The 16,073-nt window shown below is 38.4% G+C and overlaps 1 protein-coding gene across 3 annotated transcripts in view; it reads right to left on the bottom strand.

Annotated features, from left to right (window-relative positions):
• Nucleotides 1-16,073, bottom strand: part of LOC110261044 (uncharacterized) — a 116,844-nt gene that overhangs the window by 77,868 nt on the left and 22,903 nt on the right. For 2 of the 3 annotated variants that reach the window (XM_084980804.1, XM_084980807.1), the window contains exons 5-7: nt 13,895-14,076; nt 9,878-10,013; nt 5,125-5,245 (exon numbers count right to left, since the gene is read on the bottom strand). The gene's annotated coding sequence lies outside the window, so the exon portion shown is untranslated. Of the gene's footprint in view, nt 1-5,124; nt 5,246-9,877; nt 10,014-10,634; nt 14,077-16,073 lie in introns of those variants that run through there. The other variant, XR_014818287.1, reaches the window with a different exon arrangement.

Raw genomic sequence — 16,073 nt, forward strand, 5'->3', positions numbered from 1 at the left:
TGAGCCCCACATCAAATCCTCACATGCAGGGATCTGGCACTGGGAGAAAGAGCCCCAGAGCATCTGGCATTGAAGGCCAGTGGGGCATGTGTGCAGGAACTCCACGGGACTGGGGGAAAAGGAGACCCCACTCTTAAAAGGCGCACACAGACTTTCACGTGCACCGAGTCCCAGGGCAAAGCAAAGTCTCCATAGGAATCTGGTCAAAACTGAATGCAGTTCTTGGAGAACATCCTGGGAAAACAGGGGTGAATGTGGCTTGTTGCGAGGGAGGGACATTGGGAACAAAGCTCTCAGGAATATTCAGCAGCATGCCTTTCTCTGGAGGGTGGCCATTTTGGCAAAATCTGGCCCCACCAGTCAGTGCTGAGAAGCCCCAGGGCAAACAGCAATCCAGGTAGGATCACAGCCCCATCCCTCAGTAAACAAGCTGCCTAAAGAACCCTCAGGCACACAGACACCTCTAATCCCATCCAGAGACAAAGCCCCACCCACTAGAGGGAGGAGAATCAGAATCAGCCCCACGAACCGGTGGGCAGGCATCAGCCCTTCCCATCAGGAAGCCTACAGCAAGGCTCCATACCAACCTCAGCCACAAGGGGGGCAGACACCAGAAGGAACAGAGGCTACAATTCTATTCCCTGTCAAAAGGTCACTGCACCAAAAACCTATAAAAATGAAAAGACAGAGAACTATAACTCTGATGAGGGAGAAAGGAAAACCCCCAGAATATCAGCTAAGTGATGAGGAGAGTCTCAGCCTCTAGGAAAAAACTTTAGACGGTTGATGCTGAAGATGATGCAAGACATTGGAAATAAACTGGAGGCAAAGATGGGTAGTTAACAGGAAACACTGAGCAAAGAGATACAAGATATAAAACTCAAACAAGAAGAGATGCAAAATACAACAACTGAAATAAAAAATTCACGAGGAGCAGCTAACAGCAGGATACAGGAGGCAGAAGAATGAATAAACGAGGTGGAGGACAGATTAGTAGAAATTATGGGGGAGAGAGGACAAGATGGCAGAGGAGTAGGGGGACACGCTCACCCTTTCCCACAAACACAACAAAAAAAGCACATCTACAGAATAAATGACTTGCACAGAACAGCAACCAATCGCTGGCAGAGGAACCTAAACTCCAGTAACGGCAAGAAGTTCGTGACATTACTGGGCAGATCGGGAGAAAAGAGGAGAGTGAGAGAAGGTGAATCCGAGCGGGATGGGCGCTCCCGAAAGGGAACTGAGGAGGAGAAAGGGATCCCGCACGCTGGAAAGTCACCTCCACGGGGGGAAGATCAAACGAACCAGAGAAATCTCCAGATGCAGAGAAGAGAATAGCAGTAAGTCAGAGTACGGAAAAGCCGATCAAGAACCGAACGGACCATCTGAACTATGGGCACAGTCACCAAAAATTGAGATGCCTGGGTGGGGGCTGGGCACCAAGACCTCGGCTCCAGAGGTTAGTCCCAGGGCTGGGGGGGCAGGGCGGAGCGGAAACTGCTTGGAAGTCTAGAAACTTTTTGACCGGGCAGAGACTGCCTGGGAGACTAGAAAACAAAACTGTGGCAGAGGGAGGGAGCAATACTCTAGGGGCGGGGAAGTGGAAAGCTGCATCAGAGGGAACCTGGGAGAAGAGCCTGGTCTGCGCCCGTGCTGGGGAGGGGAGAAAAGAAGGGGTGGGTCCCCATAGAATACCCCCCACACCACAGCAAGCTTACAGGCCCACTAGCTAGCAGAAAGCTGCGCTTCCCAGTGCTTCCCCCCCACCCCCACCACCCCCTATGCTCTCGCTGGACCTGGGGCTACCTGCCATCCAGGAGGGCTGGCCTCAACAACTGCCTGAAGCCTACCACCACAGGGGCTGTCCCTGCACAGGCCTGCTTGCCCTTTGGAGGGGCTACACTTCCGCAGAGCAGCACCAATCACCACCAGCCCCCGAGAAAAGGCCTGCAGCCCAGAAAAGCTAGAACAAGCCTAGCCAGGCTGTGAATAAGTCTGCCTAATTCTCAGATGGTTTTTCGGAGTCGGGCTGCCCTGGGGAGGAGCCTCTTGGATTTCCAGCGGCCCTGCTACCCGCCCAAGGCCCCAGGGGGTGCCAAGCTCTAGAGGATCAGCTGCATACCATCACCAGCCCTCAGAAAATATTCCACGGCAGTGACAAGGCAAACACTGCCCGGCCACTGAGGGTACAACTCCACCAGGAAAAAGAAAACAACAAGCAAGATGAAGAAGCTGAGAAACCACCCCCAGTCAAACCAACAGGAGAACTCACCTCAAACAGTCAACAATGAAACAGATCTCTGCAGTCTGACAGACCTGGAGTTCAAAAGAGAAATAGGGAAAATACTGAAGGAATTAAGAGAAGATATGAACAGTAACGCAGATACCCTCAGAAAGGAACTAGAAAATATAAGGAGGAGCCAAGAGAAACTAGAACATTCATTTGCAGAGACGCAAACTGAACTAACGGCAGTAAAAACCAGAATGAATAATGCAGAAGAACAAATCAGTGATATGGAAGATAGAATAATGGAAATCACTCAATCCGGTCAACAGACAGAAAACCGAATCAAAAAACTGGAAAGCAATATAAGAGACCTATGGGATAATAGAAAGCTGGCCAATCTACGCATAATAGGAATTCCAGAAGGAGTAGAAAAAGATAAGGGGATGGAAAATATATTTGAAGAAATTATCGATGGAAACTTCCCAAATCTAAAGGATACTGGGTCCAAGATACAAGAAGCACAGAGGGCCCCAAACAAACTGAACCCAAACAGACCCACACCAACACACATCATAATAAAGATGGCAAAAGTTAGTGATAAAGAGAGGATCCTAAAGGCAGCAAGAGAAAAACAGAATGTTACCCACAAGGGAACCCCCATAAGAATATCAGCTGATATCTCTACAGAAACACTACAGGCCAGGAGGGAATGGCAAGAGATATTTAAAGTGCTAAAAGGAAAAAATATGCAATCTAGAATACTCTATCCAGCAAGAATATCATTTAAAATAGAAGGGGAAATAAAAATTTTTCCCAACAAACGAAAACTTAAAGAATACAGCAACACAAAACCCAGGTTAAAGGAAATTTTGAAAGAGCTTCTCTAAACCAAAAAGAAAGGAAGGAAAGGGAAGAAAAAAGAAGAGAAAAAAAAAAGAAGAAGAGAAAGAACTAGGACTGAGGAAAACGCAATCAGAGAGCAGTCACTCAAATAAGGCAGCATACAGATTATATAAGAAAAAAGAAAGCTTTATAGTTCTATGCCAAACTTCACAAAGAAAATATGTGTCATTGTGCGGCACATATTATATGGTAACAGTACTCACGTACCTTTCTGTAAATTTGGGAGAAGTAAGCTATGGAAATGTAGTTGTGTCATTTGTGAACAATGAAATTATAATTAAAAAATACATTCCTATTTTCCATCCAAAGTTTATTTATATTTCATTGGCTAATTCTAAACTTGGCGTGTAAGCTGTTCCAGGGTGAAACAGAAAAACGTGATGAAAGATGAGCCCAAGTCTCACAAAAATAGAAGAGTTTTACTTGATAACATTCCAAAAGATATAAATTCTAATTTGGTTTAGTATTGCAACCACTGTCCAAATCAAATAGTAGTAGTCCAAGACCTCTATGAAGTGCATTTATTAAAAATTGAATGTTAGTGTATTATTACTCTGAAGTTGTGACAACCCATTATCCTTGGAAGTCACTGAAACATGCATCAAAGATACAAACAGGCTTCTTAGAAGAAGGAGTTAAGGCATTTTTGGCTGAACACTCAGCACAGAAGATATTTCCACATTGTCTGCAGTGATGCTGTAAACAACAACAAAAAAATAAACATTTTCAAGCATAACAACTACATCAAAATTATGAGACTACAAGAATAGGCCAACTGCACTTTGAAAGTATACTATTTCAAGGTTTATTTAATAACAAATCTCAATGCTGATTTAATCCTTTGATTAATTTGAATGCTTACTAGTTATATACTACACTAAAAATTTCAATATGAGATTGATCTTAGAATTTTCAAAAAACCATGCGAGGCATTTTTAAAGTGTTAATAAAACAGTCCTATCAGGTGAAAAACTATTTCTACTTGCCAAATATTTCAGGCATCATTTCTACAATCAGAATATAAATTTGAAACATCACATGATGGTATTATTTAAAATGATTTTTTTAATCTCTGCTTTTTCTTCCTTTAAAATAACTCAATGATGATAAAATGTATGAGTTTAATAATGATGCTGTGGTTCAGAAAATGATTATTCTAGAAAGTGAATCAGTAGGAAGGCAACAAATGAATTTAAAGTTAAAATATATGCTAATCAGAAACTAGACTGCATAAATTTAATTGTTCTACGTAGTTATAAGTTAAAGTTAATAAATGGCAAAACTTTAAAGTCTATCAAATGCAGGACAATTCTGATGGTTAAAACAGTCAACTGTGGAATAAAATCCCATCTCACTGTGACTGAAAAGCCTTTCCCACAGGTGCTTCAGCTCTGTACTTCATTGTCGTTAGCCCACTTTCTATTCAGTGTTTGTGTAGGTCTGATCTATTTTAAAAAGTTTCAGCACATTATAATATTCCACACTTTTAAGAATGATTGGTGCCCAAGTTTTCAAATGGATAACATTTTGAAAATCAGAAATAATTTGGTCATCTTCCATTATCAAAAAGTGCTACAATCTTAAGTCTGAATGACAATAAAGCAAAGCAAATTTTATCTCTCAAAAGCACTGGAAATTTCTAACCTTTGGTAATTTCCCATTTATTCTAACCCTAGGGAGCAATCCTTCCTTGAGACTCCAAGCATATATATTCAGATCACTTCTTTAACACACAGCAACTCATTCATGCCTTTGTGTTCTTGACTTCTCCTAATACTGACAATTCATGAATGACATGTCTCTATAATCCTTGGAATCCCTGAAGTCTTTAAATCTTGTATTTAATTACCCATAACACCTACAATATTATTACACAGACAGCAGCCATTTAAAAGTATGTATATATGAGATTTTTTAATGTTCAAAATATGCTTTTTACTAAGAGGTAAATTCTAGACTAAAAAACTGCTGCACATCACCAGGCGACTTACCTGAAGGGACTGATTCTCTTTGCCCAGCTCCTGCACTGCTGCAGTTTTATTATCCAGCTTTCTTTGCAACTCTAGTACTTTGGTTTGAAGCTTTTCTATTTTACCTTCTCCTTTAAGACACCTAGAACAAATCACAAAAACATTAAAAAAATAATTAAAGACCCCCCAACACAGATAATGAACTACTTTAGCAGTCTGAAGCATAATACATGAATTTCAACCATCTGTTGTAATGAGTAGTTTCTAAATGGCTACTTAAATACCTGTTGGAGCACTATTCTCAAGACTTCAGTTTTTTTCAATGTGCAATATGTAAGTCTTTATCACTTAGAATGGAAATAAATTATTTTTATTAGACATCAGTCACCTTTCTGGTAGTGCCCTTCTTTCATCATGATTATTCTGAACTGTTGCTTCCAATACCATGATTTTTCCCTGTAAGTCATCCATCTGCTTTTTTTTTTTTTTTTTTTTTCTTTTCTAGAGCCACACCTCGCAGCATATGGAGGGCCAAAGCCACAGCAACGGGGGATCCCAGCTGCATTTGCGGCCTACACCACAGCTCATGGCAACGCCGGATGCTTAACCCACTGAGCAAGGCCAGGGATCGAACCCACAACCTCATGGTTCCTAGTCAGATTCGTTAACCACTGAGCCACGACGGGAACTCCCCCATCTGCTTCTTGAGCTCACTGACTCACTGCTGACTGGACTGCCACTCCTTCTTTACAGTGCCCAGGTTTTCATTTAATGCAGCTATCTGCATGGTATGTTTAGCCTAGTTTTCCTCATGCTTCTGCACTGCTACTTCTTTTTCTTTTCTTTCAGAATGCTGAGAATAGGAAAAACGGTGAGTAAAAAAAATCTATTACAAAAATAAAGTAAAAAAAATAAATTTGTCGAATTTAAAATACCAGCTGCATAACTACTACTACTTCTTTGGGAAAGAAGACACTAGTAGAATGGATTCCACAAATATCTGTGTATTTTGAACTGGCTTAAAGGCCACAATGCTGAAATGATGTTCAGCAGGTTTCTTATAAAATCAAGCTGAAGTAAATCAATTTAAGATTTTCCTTTTTTCCACTACAGCAGAAGAATAACCGTAATCAGGGATAGCAAGGTGCCCTGGAGATAAAGCTCGACTTTTCTTATGTCTTAAATTACACATGCATCCCTTGGTCTCCATCAACATGCCAAAAACACAATACTTCAAATCACTGTGTGAACCTGAAATTGCAATTCAATGAAAACATTCCACAGTCAAGTTATCTGGGGCTATTTGGACCTCATTCACTAGAGGAAAGCCAGATGCTTCCCATTTGGCACACGCAAGTTAGGGAGGGGAAAGTAGACTTTTGGTCACACAATTGGTCATCACAATTCCCAACTGAAATCTCCACTTCCCCTTATCAGCATTCACTGTGACCAAAAAAATGAGTTCAATATAACTAACGTTCATGCCATCTACCGCAGACTACATAGTTAGAGGTTAGTTTGTTTTACTGGCACTAAAAGGTTTTTTTTTTTTTTTAATTATGTTCTACTGAACTTTCACTTACATAAGCCAAAAATTATATTTCCTATCACATGTCAGCTATTTAAGTCAATCAGATCAGTCTTAAATTGAACAGTAAAGTGTCAGTTGAGCACTTGAATTATAACTTTTAAGTAGAAAAATCCTCTCTCACTGAATTAATTTACAAAATCAATTACAAAACCTCCCATTGTACTGTACAGCAAAGGGAACTATATCTAATCTTGGGATAGAACATGATGGATGATACTACAGGAAGAGGAATGTGTATATATGGATGACTGGGTCACTTTGCTGTACAGCAGCAATTGGCACATGATTATGAATGAACTGTACCTTAAAAAAAAAATAAAAAAACACACCTCCCACCATTAACTTACTGACCAGTTTAGCTCCCTTCTCCATAAATTCTTTCCTCAGTTCAACTTCTTCCTTTTTCATCTGCTTTTTTTCCCACTGTACAGCAAGGGGATCAAGTTATCCTTACATGTATACATTACAATTACATTTTTCCCCACCCTTTCTTCTGTGGCAACATGAGTATCTAGACAAAGTTCTCAATGCTATTCAGCAGGATCTCCTTGTAAATCTGTTCTAAGTTGTGTCTGATAAGCCCAAGCTCCCGATCCCTTCCACTCCATCCCCCTCCCATCAGGCAGCCACAAGTCCCTTCTCCAAGTCCATGATTTTCTTTTCTGAGGAGATGTTCATTTGTGCTGGATATTAGATTCCAGTTATAAGTGATGTCATATGGTATTTGTCTTTGTCTTTCTGGCTCACTTCACTCAGGATGAGATTCTCTAGTTCCATCCATGTTGCTGCCAATGGCATTATGTCGTTCGTTTTTATGGCTGAGTAGTATTCCATTGTGTATATATACCACCTAAATTCCACCTTCAGTGAAATGGTTCTTTGGGGCACTACTACACAATCTTCTCAGTCCTAACAAATTTGCTACTCCTTGCCCCAAACAAAAAAAAAAAGAGATTTAAGTATTTTAGGAAGAAAAACAATTATAAAAACAGAATCTCTTAAAATCTTAATTCTAAACTTAGATATTTTGAAGTTTGCTATCTATAACTCTTTTATTTTTTGTCTTTTTGCCTTTTCTAAGGCCACTCCTGCAGCATATGGAGGTTCCCAGGCCAGGGGTCTAATCAGAGCTGTAGCCACCCACCTGCACCACAGCCACAGCAACACAGGATCTGAGCCACATCTGTGACCTACACCACAGCTCACGGCAATGACGGATCGAGGCCAGGGATTGAACCCACAAACTCGTGGTTCCTAGTTGGATTTGTTAACCACTGGGCAATGATGGGAACGCACATAATTCTTTTAATTGATAGCTTTCTTGATTAGCATCTCAATAAAATCTAAATTTTTAGGGTTACTTCTCATTATTTAGTCATCTGAAAACAGAAGTAACAGTTTCAATATATGTATAGATATTCTGCAACACAAAAGCACTGAGAGCAAGAATATTTGTCAAAAATAACAAAACAATGGTTCCTGGCATAAAGTATGTTTTTTTTTTCTTTTTATGGCTGCACCCACATCATATGGAAGTTCCCAGGCCAGGGATTGAATCTGAGCTGCAGTTGTGACCTAAGCCAAGGCAATTCCCACTGCTCTTGGAATCAAACCTGACACCTCTGCAGCAACCCGAGCCATTGCAGTTTGATTCCTAACCCACTGGGCTATGGTGGGGACTCCCACAAAGTATGTTCTTAATAAATAAATGTGCGTGTGTGTATATATATACACTTTTTTTTAACAAGCACTAAAAAATACAGAGGAAAAACAATGATTATCTTCACATATCTTTATGCTTTCTTGCTTGTGAGACTTAGGTTCTTCACTCAATTTAGCAATTTATTTTTCTTGTCCACATTTAATTTCCTCAATCTCTGCCAATTTAGATTTTTCATTTACTAGTTCTTTTTCAGTGACTATAGAAAAATAACTTATTAAAAAAATAATTTTAACTACTTAACTGAAAATTAACAAAAATGACTGCTACTGTTTATGACTGTCTCTGCCCCTTTAACCTAAGTTAACTTGAGCAAATTACCTACCTTCTCTTGTTCCTGTGTCCTTGTTTATACAATATGAACAATAATAATGTTATAAGGACTAAATAGTTAATACTATAAAGTAAATAGTGTCTGGCCAAACTTGAGCTAAAACACCTTCTTATGCTTATTAATATTATTACTCTCACTATCTTTACATAAGGCACCTAAAGAGGAGAACTATATGTCTAATCTAATCTCTATACCACATAGCTCCTTTTAATCCTCATTTTATAGGTAAAGGGACAAAGGCTTAGAAAAGTTCAATAATCTATTAGAAGTAGAACCAAAACTAAAACAAGAGCTGCATGATCTCATGCCCTTGTAATTAAAGGCCTGTAAACTATAGTTCTGTCAGAATTTTCTAAACTTGTGGCATAAGTCATAAATTTCATTCCAGCTTCACCGGTCCCATCCCCACAAAAACATCCCCCTAGTTTTTAGTTGAAGATAATTTCCAGGAACTGCACAATTAACAGATATACATACAAGTGCGCACACACACACACACACACACACACACACACACACAAATACCTTCATAAATTGTACACTTAAGAATATTCTATCCACTGATGGAAATACATGATCTCAGTTATGAAACCAAAAATCAAATGTTTCTTAGAATCTGCATTTATCTTTTATATAGAAATATAACTGATCATTATGTGTACTGGTCATATAACCAGTACTTTCAACTTTATAACTTAGCATCATTTATATAAAATAAACCCACACTTCCTCTTAGAAAAAAGCTGGTTATTAATATTAAGAATTCTTAACACACTCAATTATTCCTAGACCTTTCATACCTGATTTCTATATCCAGAGGATAACATGTTATATGAGAAATAATTGAGGAGCTATAGTATCTTTTTTTGAATAACCAAGGGTCTATGATATAAAAAAACAGACTCCTTTGTATAACTAAAAAGAGCAATAAGAAATGGCAAGGAAGCTGTAAAGAATAACCTCCTAGGATTAGAATTACAGTCACCAAGAGTCTCTTATTTATAACCTTGATGCCCATCTTAGCTGTTGAATATAAGGTGATGCCTTTACTGGTTAAGAGGTTTGACTAGATGATCTCTATGGCCATTGTAACTCTGAAGATTCTAGATTTAGTTAGAAAATAAAATACCTTTTCTTTCTGAACATCTTGTAGTGGTTTCTACTGCTCCTTCAACTGCTCTTCTTTCTTGGCTGAATCTTGCTCCAAAGAAGTCCTGGCAGTCTTCAGTTCTCGAATCAGTTTATTTTGGTTTCCAATTTGATTCCTGTTTGAAATCAAGCCCTCCTATGCTAGAGAAAGCGTCTCTTTCACAGACTTATAAAAAAATTTCCCCAGATTATTATATGTCATTGTTTAGTAAATTTCTATAGAAACATAACAGTTAACATATGCACAGTAGAAAGCAGTACACTCTAAAAAGATAGTATGTTATGCCCTTGAGCAAGATAATATACAAACTCCAAAATGCCTGTGGTTTAAATAGCTGCCTATAACATTGTAAACTCTCACAAAAACCTAATGACTAAATCTTTTAAAATCAAGCTCAAAATCTGTGCTACTATTTTCTGAAGATGCCAAGACATACTCTTCGACTTTGCCTCTAAATATTCATTTGTGTCATTCAGCAATACACTGCTATATATTCCTTTTCCTGGCTGCAGGCCAGGATATTTTCATCTGCTCAGGATCTTTTTACGTTGGAGAACTCCTTCTCTCATTTAGTGGTTTTACTGGGGCTACTTTAACCCACTGACTCCCACCAGAATAAGCAAATTCCTGAGTAGAACAAATACCAAACCTGATCCTGGAATACCCTAAACACATAGTAGTGTAGCCAAAAAGGAATTTCTGCATTATTCTGTGGTAGCTTTTTTTGGTCCAAAAATTTTTCTTTTTTCAAAATAAAATTTTAGAAATTTTAGTTGTTACTTATTCTTGATATCTGATGAAATGATATAAGGAATAGTATTAGGCTAACAAGGTTTATATTTAATTTTAAACTTACTATCCTAGAATTCTCACTTCATTCACGGTACAAAATCTATAGTTAAATTCCATTTCTATGAACTTTCTTGACAAGAAAGAATAACCTACAGCATGGCCAATTTGGAATACCCAGTCACAAACTTTAGTATTTCATTAATAATCCAGCAGATGGGGCTAAAGGCATAGATCAAGCCAGCCGGACTTGCATTTCACTGGTGTCTAGATACACCACATGCCCACAGATGGCACCCCTGACTTGGGTGTCATGTTACATGGTTCTGAACTTCTTCCTTTTCTCTCTTGTACACAAGATTATTTAACAAATACGATGCTGTGTGGGAGAAATTGACAGAACACTAAACCAACTATAATGGAAAAAATAAGAATCATAAAATTGAAAAAATCACGGAAGCAAAAGAATGGCCAATAACCATCCTTTATTCTGACCTATAAATTTGATTTGAATGTTCCTAGGAATTCCTTTTATTAAGTAGTTCAGATAACTTCTCACTTTGGAAGGAATTAAATGTCAATACTTCTATTAAAAAAAAATTTAGTGAAATGATGGTAAAAGAATCATGAATCAGAAGAGCTGAGATCCAGTCACAGTTCTGTTATTGTGCAAACATTAGGCCTGTCACCAGCCAAGCAGGGCTTCAGTCTCACAGGCAGAAGGAAGCTTTGGAAGAAAGATCTATTCATGGCCTCTCAGCAGTTGTAAAACTCCATGGCAGCCTTAGCCCTCTGTCTTTCTCTTCTTCCCATATTTACATTTGCATTCTTTCAGGTATAAAATTAGAACAAGACATAACATTTTAGACAAAAATAGTTGGCTTAATGAAAAAATACTGATTTAAAAGATCTAAGACTTGTTGTTATTCTCATGCGTAAATAACATACATATGAAGAAAAAGTGTGATTTCTGTAGATCTTTTACAGTCAGTCTTTAGATATCATCTTCTCTGTCACCAAATAGTCCTTCCAGTTCATCTGCATTTCCCATCCTTCCTCCTACCAGCTCAAGCCACCATCATCTTCACTTGGACTATGGCACAGTCTCCTCTGTCTCATCCCCACATTCACCCAGGTTCCCCTACAATCCATCCTTATCCTGCTGCCAGTTATTGGCCTAAATAAAATACAAATCCTTGCAAATCCTCCTTCTTTTAGGATAAAGTCCAAACTCTTCCACCAACCCTCCCCAACTTTCAATAGTGTTCTAAAGGGAAAAAAAATAGTAATTTAAAGCTACTTAGAGAATACAGCAAGTAAGATGCTCTCTAAATGTCGAGGTGGTATTTTTTTCCTTAAAACAACTTGTTGATTTTGAACTTGATATATATAAAATATCTATTGTTGGCCCTATGAAAATTCTTTTACCCAATCTCCTGTTTCTTTGTCAGATCATTAGTCACCAACAATTCCTTCACCTCCTCTCTACCTATATGTTATTCATCCTTTTTGTTTCATTGTCTCTCTCCCATTAATCTCTTCTGTTCCAACCTTTTTAACCCCAGTCATAATCAATTCACACCTAGACTGCTGGAGTTTATGGAGGAGGAAGGGAGACAGCCTCTTTAATCTCCATGGCACTAATTTACCTCAGGTCCAAACTAAGCTGTCTTTAAACAACTTCCAGGTTAAGTTGCCTACAAATTTTTTTTTTCTTTTTATTCCTCTGCTTAGATGACTCTTCTCCTCTCCCCCAAATATAAACTCCAGTCATCCCTGCTAGGCATCTAAGATACTTCACAATTTGAACCCAACCTTTTAAACTTCCAGACACCAACCATCACTCTGGCAAGACAATTATGTTGACTCCCAGCTTTGCTGGTTCCTGCTGCAGCACCTTTTCTCAAATGTGCCCCTGAGTGAACGGATCTCTCTCAGGACTCTGGGTATTCAAATTCTTAGATCCTTCAGGACCTGGTCAAGTCCTACCTCCTTCATAAAGCCTTCCCTAAAACAGCTTATGAATAAAACATAGTATATTTATGTATATTATAAATATTCTGTGATTTGACAAAATTTGTCAATAAGGCACTTTATACAAAGAAACAAACAAACAAAAAACCATACACATTAAAGGATCAAAAAGCATAATATTTCACCACGACAAAAAAGAGGACTGGCTAAGTCTTCTTTGAGAGAATAGAAATGTTCCATCTCCTGTAGAGAACTGATAACTTAATGCTACATAAAAATTATTTACCTTTTTTGTATATCATTCATTTTAATGATACTTTATCTAATCAAATAGTATTGCCAAGGACAAGGTATCCAGATATGTTTAGATAATTAAGGTTAAATTTACTTTGAGTTATAATCTCCCGATTTTAACCATTATGCATTCCAATAGTCTTGGGAAGTTAACAAATCCATAAAATTAAAGTCAGTCTTTCTTGAGAAGCAACAATAAAATTGCTTCCATTTTCACAAGTGGTTTACATTGAAAACTCCTTGGATTTTCTAACAGCAGTCCTTTATAAGTTATTTTTTTTACATAGGCAGCAAAGTCCTTTGATAAGCTAATACGACAGTTAACATATTTCCAAATTGTTTCACTATTAAAAGATACATTTGTATGGGGTTTTGTGGTTGTTTTTAAATGGCCACACCCATGGCATATGGAAGGTCCCAAGCCAGGGATTGAATCTGAGTGGCAGCTGTCCTTGAACCCCCTGCTCCAGGCCAGGGATCAAACCCATGCCTCCCCAAGGCACTGCAGTAGAATTCTTTTTCTTTTCTCTTTTCCTTTCTTCCTTCCTTTTCTTCCTTGCCTTTTTAGGGCTGCACCCATGGATATGGAAGTTCACAGGCTAAGGGACAAATCAGGGCTACAGTTGCCAGCCTACACCACAGCAACACGGGACCCAAGCTGCATCTGCGACCTACACCACAGCTCATGGCAACACTGGAACCTTAACCCACTAAGAAAGGCCAGGGATCAAAACCTCACCTTCATGGATACTAGTTGGGTTTGTTACCACTGAGCCACGACACGAATTCCCACAACTTATTTTTTAAAAAGCATATTTCTCCAAAAATAATTCAAAAGAAAACAAGTATGATATTCCACAAATACTAACATTCCCTGCCCATCTGGGTTCAGATCAATCATTTAATATTTATCAATAACATAGTGAGTTTTTATGATACCTTGAGATCTTGCTTGTGGCAAGAAGTTCAGATTCCTTCCCATAGAAATCAGACTGAAGCTGCTTTAGATTTTCCTGATTTTTTTCATAGGCATTTTGTAACACTGATATTTTCTCTTTCTCTGCTGCAAGTTCCTGTGCTGCTTGTGTTGACTGCTGCTGTAGTTTATTCTCAAGTTCTATCTGAAACATACAAGTTATTTAAAACAGTATGCATACAAAAATCCAGTTACAAATACAGAATGAAATCCAATAACTAAGATTCCTGAGAACAAACTAAAGTTATGTCTTAAAATTCTACTGTAATAAAGAGTATCTTACTTAGAAATACAAAATTAAAGAATTACAAAATCTGACAAGTCCCAATTAAAAAAAGAATTAAGTAAAGAAAAAAATATTTTCACTGGTAAGTGTCAAGTACCAAGGTCTCAGGAGACTGAGAGTAACAACTACTTTCTGATGGAAGATAGAGTGCTATGCATGCTTTAGAAGATGCTGAAAGTTAAGGTTGAACTAGAGGAATTTTCTGCATGAAAGAATTTCAAAGCCATTACTGAGCTCAAGTGTATTGTTTCTGCTCCCTAAAATTCAAGAATGACCCAAGAAATTTCTAAGGGCATGTTCATTAACATCAAGGCAGAAAAAGAAATGAAAATCCTGCAAAGGTCCAACTCCTCTAAACTTGTTTTCAGTCTTTAAGAAGATTCAAGAGATGTGCACAAATTATGATGTAATTAGAAGATATGTATGTATAGTATGAGAAGAAGCACTTGGCTTTTAAAATAAACTTACTACTTCCATGAACCTGCTGTTGAATTTATCAGCAACCTTTTTGTTCCACAATCCAATATTCATGTTCTTGTCCACATCTTACTGAACATTCCAGCAGTCCTTAAAATAGCTGATGATGGTCCCTGCTAGAAACATTTCTTGAACCTGGTTTCCAAAACATCTTGTGTTTTAGGTTAACCTATTACCTCACTGGTTATTCTTCCTTCCTAAAATCTCTTACTACTGCCTTTGATCGCTCTGTAGTACAAGACCCCAGGGTTCCATCCCTAGGCTGCTTTTATTCTATAAACAGTCTCTCTTTAGAATATCCTAACTAGACTCATAGCTTTAAGTACTTTATTTACAGTTGACTTCTGAATTTAAGTCTCTAGCTCCAACCTCTGCCTGAACTTTGAGCTCATTATATCAAAGGACTTCCCAGACATCTTCCCTTGACTGACTGATAGATATCTACCTCAAGCAGAATTCTTGACTCCTGACAACAATCCTCCTCCTCAAAAAGCTACTATTTCCCCCAATAAATATGGCCATCCATCCACCTTCACAAGCCAGAAACCTAGAGTTATTCCTGACTCTTCTTTCCAGCATCTCTCACCATCCAATCTATCAGCAAGCCCTGATGATTTAACTTCCAAAAGACACTTCCAAATCATTCACTTGTAACACTTTAGTTCATGCCATCATCATGGACTTTCTGGACTACTGCAATAGTTTTTCAGTGCCCTCCTTGCTTGCTCCTTTATCTCCCTTCAGTCATATCCCATCATTTTCTGCTCAAAATTTCCTAATTGATTCTAATTGTCCTTCAAATAAAATATATCATTCTGTTATAATCTACAAGTTTGCATGTTTATGCTTTGTCTGCTTCGCTGAGCTCAGCTCATATGACTCTTCCTCTCTCCTACTATACTTGTTTTTAGAAACTACCATGCTTGCTGTAGCCAAAGATCTCTGTACTTGTTCTCCTGAGCACTGTATGTATGGCTCGTGTATTTCATGTACCAGCTCAAACCTCTTCAGAGAAGCTTCTTTGATCACCCAGCCTTTTAGCAGGGCTAAATCCATCACTGTCTTTTGTGAAGCCTCTTCCCCCCTCAAGAAGGTGTAAATCCATGAGAACAGGTTACTTGTATGCTCACAGCCACATCTCCAACACCCAGAAATGTGCCCATGGCATAAAATACATACCTAGTAATATTTCTTGAATGAATGAATGACAAATAGATGGGAAGTGGACAAATAGAGCCCAAAACTCCACTAAGAGGATCTTATAATAGTCCATATAAGACAAAACCTGGACAAAGATTATGGAAGTTGGGAAATAAGAAAAGGAGATAGAGGAGTCCCACTGTGGTGCTGTGGGTGAAGCAATCTCGCATGGCTACAGC

Source organism: Sus scrofa, chromosome 10, assembly GCF_054392235.1.
Source record: "Sus scrofa isolate SSC_HxYL_T2T_F1_AM1 chromosome 10, Sscrofa_HxYL_maternal_Yorkshire_Landrace_v2.0, whole genome shotgun sequence".
In the NCBI taxonomy this organism is placed as follows: domain Eukaryota; kingdom Metazoa; phylum Chordata; class Mammalia; order Artiodactyla; family Suidae; genus Sus; species Sus scrofa.